At 34.6% G+C, this 11,313-nt stretch overlaps 1 long non-coding RNA gene across 1 annotated transcript; it reads right to left on the bottom strand.

The window, feature by feature from the left end:
- Positions 1–222: 222 nt before the first annotated feature.
- On the bottom strand, positions 223–4,977 carry LOC135770930 (uncharacterized). The gene is made up of 5 exons (XR_010542801.2): positions 4,620–4,977; positions 3,159–3,305; positions 2,926–3,081; positions 2,604–2,682; positions 223–1,322 (listed from the first exon to the last, which is right to left on the bottom strand). It is a non-coding gene; the product is annotated as an uncharacterized lncRNA (long non-coding RNA).
- Between the last annotated feature and the right edge of the window lie 6,336 nt (positions 4,978–11,313).

Raw genomic sequence — 11,313 nt, 5'->3', positions numbered from 1 at the left:
CTTTAAACGAACACAATTTTATTGTGGACAGTGGTTCCACACAACCCAGTTAGTTTTTATTAACATTTAAGGGTTGTTTTCAGTCAATGCCAAATTATTTTGTTGCAGCAACACAATTGAATAATAAATAACTAATGTGAAGTGGTAATGTTTAACAAAATTATCTTAGTTACTTATCCATAACTTAAGATTGTTACATTTTTTGAACATGTGTTTAACTTGTACAAACTAATCAAATATTTTTTGCTTGTCCAAATCAAGAGTAGTTTATTCATACAACTCATTTACATTGTGGACAGTGGTTCCATCCAATTACTTTTATTTACTTTAACACAACAATTTCTATTTCAAGTTAAATCACACACAAAAATATACTTTTTGTAATAAACTCTATATAACATTCATTTTATTCATAAAAGATTCTCAGACACCAGTTCTTCAAGCCATGTTTATTGCACTTAAACTACAGATACCGTAAAGGATATACCGACAAATGAGATGCACTCATCAACTTGAAAAACTTGCAAAGTTTTTCAAGGACTTTGGATATTACAATGTTACCTTATAACATTACAATTTTTTACACTTACTGACAAATGAAATGCACGAAGCACCATTCAGGCAGTTTTTTCAAGTCCCTGGATACGTATAATTAAACAACATTATTACACAACTGTAATGCTAACTGACAAAATAGGTTGCTCTCCATTCAGAGAGCTGGCACATGCGACTTCCAAAGATTTTTCAACAACTTTGGTATAATTTTAAGTTAAATGGTACTGTAAAAACATTATAAACGTTAACATTCCATGACAAATTAGATGCAGGACCATTTACGTACAGCCAAAGCTTTAAACAACTCTACATTAATCTAATTAAATAGAAACACACTGCAAAACTATCAAAATAAATTGACGACACTGCTTACTTCCTGAATGTTATTGTACTGCCATTTCAAAAACATGGCATTTACATATGAAATATTAAAACATTCCTTTCTCAAAACATCTGCAAAAGGCTTGGTCTTCAGCGTCTGAACTTTATGAGATAGTTACTTCCCATCTAGCTCCAGAAACAACAACTGCAATACTTCAAAAGTGTACCTGAATTTGGGAAAGTAGCTCAAGTTCAGTTCATATTTCAGTCCCATCAGCATGGTTGTTGCATACACAATGTTGTTGAGGTCCGAGAACTCTTAATCCCTTTAATAACACTCCAACATCTGCTGGGCTGTCTTCAATGTCTGAACCATACATTTTTACAACAAGCACTCCCATTACCATCTTCTGGATCGCCTCCTGGGTACTGGGTGCATCTGTATCCTGCAGGTGAGAATGACAATGATAAAATTATTTTATGTTTATTAATAAGTTCTGAAAAATCTCATTTACCATTTAATGTTATTCAAAACCAACACATCACTTGATTCTGTAAAACTGAAGTATTTTAAGAACGGTCTCATATTCCATAATGTACAACAGCCAAAAAGTAAAATAGGGCAAGTATTGTTTGCTTACCAACATTATTTAAAATATCTTGTTTTCTGCATTAGAAAGAAACTACTAGGTTTGAAATACCATGAGTGGAGATGAGATAAAATAAAAAGTTATCCCAGGTGAAAAAGTACACGTCCATAATTAACTTAAAGTGCTCTATTTTCATGCACTAATTCTGTACGTAGTATACTAAAAATTCTTCTTTTGTACTACTTAAGATAATCTTAAACATCTTGTACATTGTTCACAATGTCAGTCTAAATCAGATTTTAGGGCATATCCGATTTGACAAACTCATTGTCCATATTGTGGATCACAACTGTTCGTCCTGTAGCGTTCTGCCGTTTTCAGGATTATCTGCAATGTTTCTATGGCAATGACGTTGCGTTGGCACGACAATCTGCCTCAACATCTGACGTGTTTACGTTTTATGTGACGCAACAGCATGACATAACCGAAAAGCTACACAAATGCGATCAGAGCGGTCAGACTGACTTGGATTTCCAGAAATGCGATTTGAAAAGGATTTTAAACCACCCATGGATGTAGCCCGAAAAAGATTTGAAAAAACACTGATTTCATGTGGTTTTTGGCCGTTCACACGTTCTAAATGTGATTGAATTGGAATTGATGGATTCAAATATGCACCAAAATCATATTTAGACTGACAGTGTGAACAAGGTATAATTGTACTTCCCTGTTCTATTATTGAGACACCATGAATATGAACTAAAATGTTCTAAAAATCTATTTTAAAAATGTATTTAAGTACCACTCGTAGTAAACTTGAACCCATCTTTGTATGAAAGTTGGGTTCAAGTTTACAAGTTTTAACTAAATACATTTTTAATACAGAGATAGTATATTCAAAGCACATTTTAGTTCATAATCATGTTGTCTCAAAACAGCACAAATAAGTACACTTAGATAATCTTAAGAACATCTTAAAAAGTACTAAAGAATAAATTTTAGTATACCAAGTATAAATTAGTTTAAAATAGAGCACTGTAAGTACAATATGGAAGTGTACTACTTTTTCACCTGGGATACCACAACATTTCAATTCCTTGATAATACAGCAAAGTATATATATGCACATATACTTACCAAATACTCTTTAATTAGACTGGTCGGGTCTTCATTCAGGTAGACAAAGAAAGATCGGAGTCTGATCAATGTTGTCAGTCTAAATATGTAAATATCAAAATTTTATTAATTGTAGCATTCACAATATCAGGTAAACATTTACCTTTATTTTTAGATTATTATGCAAAATACAGCATGTAAGTGGAAAACAACAACAAAAAGGGACACTTTAAACTGTACCTATGTTTCTTTTTTTACAAGGTCCAGAAACTTTCTAATTCCAATTTCACCAGTGCAAAAAGAAGTTTTATTATAAGGTTTTAATGAGTGCAGTTCATCATACCAGTGTTGTGGAGACCAGCAGGTTTTTAATTCTCTGTCCATTGACGACTCCTCGTTTTGCATAGATCCTTATAAGCTTTGCAGAATATGGATTCATCTTCGCCAAGTATGTAGACACCAATGGGGCTGTTGTGATTCTTTTAAACTGTGCACAAATCTACAAAATAAAATAAATTATTGTTACCACAAAACCAATAAAGTTAAACATAAATGACTCAAAAACTTTTCACTCACCTCTTCCCATCTGAAAAGAGCAGGCCATCTAGTTTTGAAATCTGCTATTGAAGGCGATTCCTGAGTCACTCACTGAAGTAGGAATGGCATACTGAAGGATCACCTTTTGTAACTTTTAGCCAGACTGGAGAAGTCATTGTGGTATGACTGTGGAAAACAAGTAAAATTTAGTTAATTATTTTTTTTAAATCAATTGTAAGTATGGTTTAAAAAAACATTAACTTATGAATTGTCCATTTAACAAAATAAAAGCATATTTTACAATACAGTATGCATGGACTTGTCTTTTCAAAGTCACCAAATAAAGCACCAACCATATAACTCAAGCAATGGATAATCAATCATCAGCTAGCTAACTAAAATAGGCACTGACAGACTTTAACATACAATGCAGTTTACCTAAAAAATGTGTGATATGCTCTAGTTTAAATAATCTGTTTTAATAAAACACATCTGGCTCCAGTCATGAACAAAAGCATCACTTGCCTTATCACCATAAAAACCTTTGACCTCCTGTAATAATTCAGAAATGGAAACTACACCAGGCTTAAAATCACTCACTGGTTGTGTTTTCTGTTTTTGTGTGATATAGAAGTCCCATTGACATTTGATTGGAAAACACAACCTGATAACATGCAAAATACCGTTTTACTCTTCTTTAAGTGACTGTTTATGTCAGCAAAGTATTCTTTTTCTGATGACAGTGCACTGCATGCCATGCACACAAATTACAAGTGAAAGTGGGCCTTTGTCGTCATGCAATACTACATCTGTAGCATAATTCCTACTTAAATGAACAAGTAGAGCATATAATCATGTCTTGAATATATCAATTAGAATATGTACTATGATATCTATGATAACCACCACAACGCACGTGCAGCAGTCTTTCATGTTTTAGTACTTTAGATCACAAATTTTACATTTCAACATAACTTACTTTAAGTATTCATTCAGAGTAACAAATAAAAATAAACTTTAAGAACCCCTTGAGAAAATGCTCTGACTAAACACAGGAAAATACGTTTCAAAAGCACTATTATCACCAGTAAAACAAGTTCAATGGCTAACGTTACCACCGGAACACGACGGAAAATCGAAGTTCAACTCACCACGAACACGTGAAGCAATCCGTTCATTTTGAAACGCACAAATCACGCAGTTTACAACACTGCTGCTATCATAAAACACTAATAATGGTCGAAATTGAACAACACGTTTAATACTGTTTAAACACGAGTACATCACGTTTAATACGGTTTAAACACGTCACACGACAGATCGCGTGAAGCACTCCATTACATTTGAAATGCACAAATCACACACTTTACCTCACTGCTGCACAAATGACGTGAAATCATCACCATCAAAAACAAACACCATCGCCTTAAACATAAAATAAAGTTGCCTCAACAATGTTTTAAGATGGATTGAAGAAAAAAACGTATTTAGTTTACTTACCACACCATCACCTGCGCGCCGTCTTCGTGGAAGTTGTTAAAATGACGTCACATCCTTTAGTTTGAAAAATATTCTTCTTCTTCTTCTTTCTTTTTTACCGGCGATTGGTAACCAGCTTAATGGAGCATTACCGCCCCCTCTGTTCCGGAATATGAACCTGATAATAGGTCTACTCTCTATCGCAAAAGTAAACCAATTACTTTTGTTTAAAGATAGGTAGTTAGGTAAACCAGAGTGAATAACAAATTGATTTAGCATAACACATTACACTTGTATTTTGTCTTAAAAATAAATGTGTATGTGTTAATGTAACTAAATATATTTGTGTATAATGAACAGTGCTACAAAACCCATTTTTTGAGTGCCTGAGCCAACAATTGCCGCCTTTAGGTGGAGAAGCCCCAAGCAGAGCACACAGAGTGGGTCCATCAGACCTCCGCACCACAAGCAGATTTGCGACATCACGGAACATAGAGAGGGCTGCTTACATTTTAACCTGAATTCAATTTTGCTGCCTTTGAAGTCTGTCCTAAAGCATTTCTCATTGTCATTGTCTCATAAGGCAGCGAGTCAACAAGTCAGCTGTCTAAGCTTTTGGACACAGCCTCTCTCTCTCTCTCTCGCGTATTAATGGAAACAGATACAGAATGATAAAAGGTCAGAAGACCAAATCATATCCAGCAAGGAAATATTTTTCATCTTATTTACACAAATGTTTTTTGATATCCAGCTGACATTGGCTGCAGCCTTCAGAGCTCGCATTTGTAGGCAGCATATGTCATCAAGACCATCTTATTTCAGTATGTTAAATGCATAAATGGGGACTTAAATATGACACAAAGGGATATTAATATAGGCCTTCCTGTTCTCATGTTTTTTCTATAATATTTTTTTCAAAGACTACACAATAAAACAGTTTTGAACTTCAACGCATGATGCTGTAAATATTATCAGTTTTTTCTACTTTATAATTTGTTTTTAACAAAATCTCAGGCTAGTATATGTATTCTCATTACCGAAATAATTAACCTCATTTCCGAAACCTATGTATCATTACCGCAACAGATACTTATTAAATGTTAATTTCATTAATAGAAGCATAATACTTTGATTTTAAACGCATGTGCAGAATCTCCAAATTATGTTCTTTCAGGTTTGTCATGTCATTTTGAAAATGTGTCAGGTTTCTTCGAAATATAAAAAAAAAATAGTTGCAAATTGTGGAAGGTGTTGCGGTATATGAGCTAAATAAAACAAAATAAAAAAAAAACGTTAAATTTAAAATAAATATTATTTCAGAATTTCAATTTACTGTGCATGACTATTAATAATCCATTTTTAAAAATGTGAAATTATATTAGCTTTTCTAACAGTGTTGATGTTTTCTGACTGTTGCGGTAATGAGATTTTTTAGGACTTACTTTTGAAATTATGTTACAAAAAGTGTTAAATGATAAGTAAACGTTTTTAAATTAATGTTCCCATATACTCCAGACTTTGTTTCTAATGTCTGGTGTGAAAAAAAGTAAATTTAAGCAATTTTTACATTTTCATGCTTGACATTTTTCAAACCAAGTTTTCGTGAGAATCACCCATATACGCACCTGGCAAGGCGGCGCCTGCATTATGCAAATACCTGCATGCCAAGTTCTTTGGTGTTTTATTAGTTTATCGAAGTAGATAGGTCGTCGCGGAGCGGTTCCCAAGTCGTCGGTCACGACGTGACGTCTCCGTTCCCTTCACTCTAAAAAACATTGGGTTGTTTTTAACCCTGGGCTGGGTAACTATACAGAACACATTTTTGGGTTAAAGTGACCCAAATAATGGGTTGTTTTAACCCAACTGCTGGGTTGTTTCAACATGGTTGATTAACAATAACCCAGCAGTTGGGTTAAAACAACCGATTATTTGGGTCATTTTAACCGAGAAATGTGTTCTGTCCTATAGTAACCCAGCCCTGGGTTAAATATTTTTTAGAATGTTCCTTCAGGGAACGACTGTTACATACGTAACCGAGACGTTTTTTTGGTGTATTGATTACTATTATCAAAACCATGTTTTTTTGTTTGTTTTTTGGTTGTAACTGTAGTAAAATCATGGTTAATTTTTGTAAGGGTGAATTTAAACCACGGTTCAAACACAGGCAACACACAAACTGATAATGTAGGCTATACCTTGTAATGCACTGTAAGTGGCTTTGGATACAAATGTTTGCAAAATGCATAAAAATGTAATCAAACTTCAGACAAATAAAGTGAACAACTGACATAACTGACATTAAACACTATATGATTTAAATTAATTAATTAAAATTGTAAGTTTGAGTTTTTTGTGTCATGTGTTTTCTTTGGAAGGGGCACTTAAAGGGCGTGTTGCAGGTTAACCACCACTGTTGATTAATGGGTACATAAATCACTCAAGATATGTATATCATTTTTAAAATTTCTCAAAAAAGGTCTTAAAGACCCTTTTTTTAATGTTTTTAGTATTAACGTTTTTTTTTAAGCAATTCGGCGATGACGTCACGTTGGGTAGAAGTAGATGAAAGCCTCAGCCAGAGCCATAGAAATAGATGAGACATTTATTGCCGTTTTATTAATACTTACGTTTATAATATGGAAATCATATATACATAATAGGAAATATATAATGTGGTATACTGCAAAGTTACCCTGCTAATTATTATTTATGATATATGTGGAGATAAATAAAACTTTGCAAATCTGCTGATTCAATCCATTCATGTCCTGACCACCAGGCTAGAGAGTTTTAAACATCCTTAATCCACACTTACTAGTCTATCATATAATATCTAAAATATATTTTTATGTGAAATAAAAGGAAGTTTTGTTATATTGTTTATGCGATCATAACGAATCACACGATCATTTTATACACAGAAGCAGCGGTCAGCAGCTGCAGCGGGCTTGAATCCAACCGCATACTGCAATAAACAGGCGTTCGGCGGCTTTTTACATCAAAGGATGACAGGCTAGAAACCAATCAATGATCCCCGTATTTTTATAAATCCTGGACATGATTGGACCGGCCGAACGGGTTGAGCACTTTTATATTTGTTGAGCAGAGAGGCTGCATAGTTTAACCAGCGGGCTGCGGGAACCGGCCGCACATCAGACCGACAGACGGTGTTGCTAATATAACTCCCAATGTATAACTATTATCAGACCGGCCAACCGGGAAAGTCCCGACTCTCCCGACTGAAACTCCGCTACTGGCTGTAGGGAAATGTGTGCGTTTTGATCGGTGTTCGAGGCTCTTACCCCGCGACCAGATGTGACGACGTGACGCCTCACTCAGCTTCCAGGATTTGAGTCATGCTGCCTGAATTCGTTTGTGCTGAAGATCGCATACACCCATTTCAGCAGGATTATGGTCTCCCTCAAACCAGCACGCACGAGTATGTTAATTGTTTGTTTACTTTCTACACGAAGTTATGCTAAGGCTATCTGGCTTTCTGCCTATCTCTCTATACTAGCCTATCTATCTGTCTGTCTGTCTGTCTGTCTATCTATCTATCTGTCTGTCTATCTATCTATCTGTCGTTCTGTCTATCTAGTCTATCTATCTAGTCTATCTATATCTATGTATTTATCTATAATTTGCATTGATATAATCTGAATATTGTACTTTACTCATCTCTCTAGTCACTCTCAATGCTCTTAAGGCAAATTCTCTCCCCAACGTGACGTCATGCAGTGCGTTGAGGGGGAAAGGAGAATCCTTGCAAACCGCTGTACTTTTTCGTTTTTTATTCCGTTTTATGATAACCAACAACATAAAATACAATGGATAACAATTTAAATGTTTATTATCAACAAGCAAATTGCCCAAATTCGTGGAAAAATTTTACCTGCAAAACGCACTTTAAATGTCATATAGCTCTTGTTTTCTCCTTCTGTTATTTTATTGTTTATTCATTCAGTTAATGTGTTTTGAATATACTGTAGCAAGCATTGTGGGCATGCACCTGTGATACAAGTGTTTCATGTTTATTATTTATAAATTTGTATGAAATCGAATGTGTGATATTAAAGAGGTCATTCCTCTGTATCATTTGGAGAGATGTAAAATCAAGCAATTATATTGCAGGGACAAAGCTCTTTTATCTTTGAAAAATCCAATAATTTCATTTCAGTAAAGCTGTAATGATTTAGGAATACAATGAAATAAATAATATATTATATAAGTCATAGAATGAAACAACACAGTAACACTTCACTGTAATGTTGTATAGATGTTAACAATGTTAACATATGCAACCATATTTTTCCCTACGGTACTACAATAGACTTTCTTATAATGCATTATAGTTTTTAATATTACATTATAATTATAATGCATACTTCATGTCTAAACTATTGCATTTTTATTTGAATGTTTCACTGCATTCATTTTAAAGAACACGTGTAAACAGACACATGTTAGTGGCATTGTTTTTAAAACAACATATGAAGAGCTCAGATGCAAAACCTTCTAAGTGCATGTTTTTTTTTGTAAATAAGCATTTTTCTCTTAACCGATTATACAAAACATTATTCTTTCGGAATGGCCTGAGGCCAGGATTAAATGGATAGTTCACCAAAAAATGAAACCAAACTGATCAAAGGCCCCATTTACTTCCATAGTATTATTTTTTTCCTACTATGAAAGTCAATGTGACATCTGATCAGTTTGATTACAAACATTTATCAAAATATCTTTATATTCATGAGAACAAATACATTTATACAGGTTTGTAACAGCATGAGAGTAAATGATGACTGTCCCTTTAAGTTGATTTGAAACAGAAGTATTTGATGAACGTAAAATATGTGCAGAGAGCATTTGGTTATTATCATTATTTCATTTATGTTATGAATATAATATACAATGCTTATGTTTTATTGTACACTGAATTGTATTATCTTGATTAATAGCACGCTTTCTTACATTGTGTCAAAACACTGTGTCAACGAAATGCACCCTCACAATTATGCTGCAAAACACGGTCATGTGATAACAGTCTTTGCTCCTATTGGCTATCAAAAAAATGTGTCACCAGAAGCTTATTTTATTATCTGGAGACCTGTTAGTCTTGCATGTCAACATTTTTTTTATATTGTATCAAGTGTAATACTTTGGGATTTCCCTTGACATTCGATAGTTTAATGAATGCACCTAATGAATGTTTAGTAAGTGTTTGTTTCTCTTGTGGCTCCTGAGAATACAAGTAGGTTTGTCAAAACAAGATAACGAGTCTCAAAGGGATATGGGTGAAAAGTGGAAAGAAAATTGTAGTGGAAGCATAAAACAATAATTTATTTTAAAATAAATAATATTTGATATGGTTACATCAAATATTATTATGACTTGTTTTGTCAGCAATTATTTGGCCACTTACTGTAGTAAAACTTTATGTATTTAGGCCTTAAATACCCAGTGCTGTAAATTTTGCAGCATAAAATGACCTCTGTTTTGACAGAAGGGTTACTGGGTCTAGCAGTTTACAGAAAACCTTTCAAAGCATTAAGACTAAACACGTCTTTTAAGATTGTGTTGGGTAGATGTGGTGTTTGTATGGGAAAAGCCTCCAATGCTTACAATCATCAAAATCTTTTAAAGTCTTATATGTTCAAAAACGTACAGTACATATTACAGGGCGTTATGAACTATGGTGTAAAGGTATCACAAGATAATACACACGAAGTGGTAAGACATTTTGAGAACAAACTGTAGCTCATACAGAAATGTATTAAAATGATGTATTAAAATAAACATGCAACACATACACTCACGTAAAGGATTATTAGGAACACCTTTTCAATTTCTCATGAATGCAATTATCTATCTAATCAATCAATCACATGGCAGTTGCTTCAATTTTTGTAGGGGTGTGGTCCTGGTCAAGACAAGCTCCTGAACTCCAAACTGAATGTCAGAATGGGAAAGAAAGGTTATAAAAGCGAATTTGAGCGTGGCAGGGTTGTTTGTGCAGAGTATTTCACAAACTGCTCAGTTACTGGGATTTTCACGAACCATTTCTAGGGTTTACAAAGAATGGTGTGAAAAGTAAAAAACATCCAGTATGCGGCAGTCCTGTGGGCGAAAATGCCTTGTTGATGCTAGAGGTCAGAGGAGATTGGGCCGACTGATTCAGCTATTAGAAGAGCAACTTTGACTGAAATAACTCCTCGTTACAACCGAGGTATGCAGCAAAGCATTTGTGAAGCCACAACACACATAACCTTGAGGCGGATGGGCAACAACAGCAGTAGACCCCGCCAGGTACCACTCATCTCCCCTACAAATAGGAAAAAGACTCTACAATTTGCAGAAGCTCACCAAAATTTGACAGTTAAAGACTGGAAAAATGTTGCCTGGTCTGATGAGTCTCGATTTCTGTTGAGACATTCAGATGGTAGAGTCAGAATTTGGCGTAAACAGAATGAGAACATGGATCCATCATACCTTGTTACCACTGTGCAGGCTGGTGGTGGTGGTGTAATGGTGTGGGGGATGTTATCTTGGCACATATTAGGCTCCTTATTGCCAATTGGGCATTGTTTAAATGCCACGGCCTACCTGAGCATTGTTTCTGACCATGTCCATCCCTTTATGACCACCATGTACCCATCCTCTGATGGCTACTTCCAGCAGGATAATGCACCATGTCACAAAGCTTGAATAATTTCAA

This window comes from Paramisgurnus dabryanus, chromosome 8 (assembly GCF_030506205.2).
Source record: "Paramisgurnus dabryanus chromosome 8, PD_genome_1.1, whole genome shotgun sequence".
NCBI classification, from domain to species: Eukaryota; Metazoa; Chordata; class Actinopteri; order Cypriniformes; family Cobitidae; genus Paramisgurnus; species Paramisgurnus dabryanus.
This window is presented reverse-complemented; position numbering and strand designations above follow the sequence as displayed.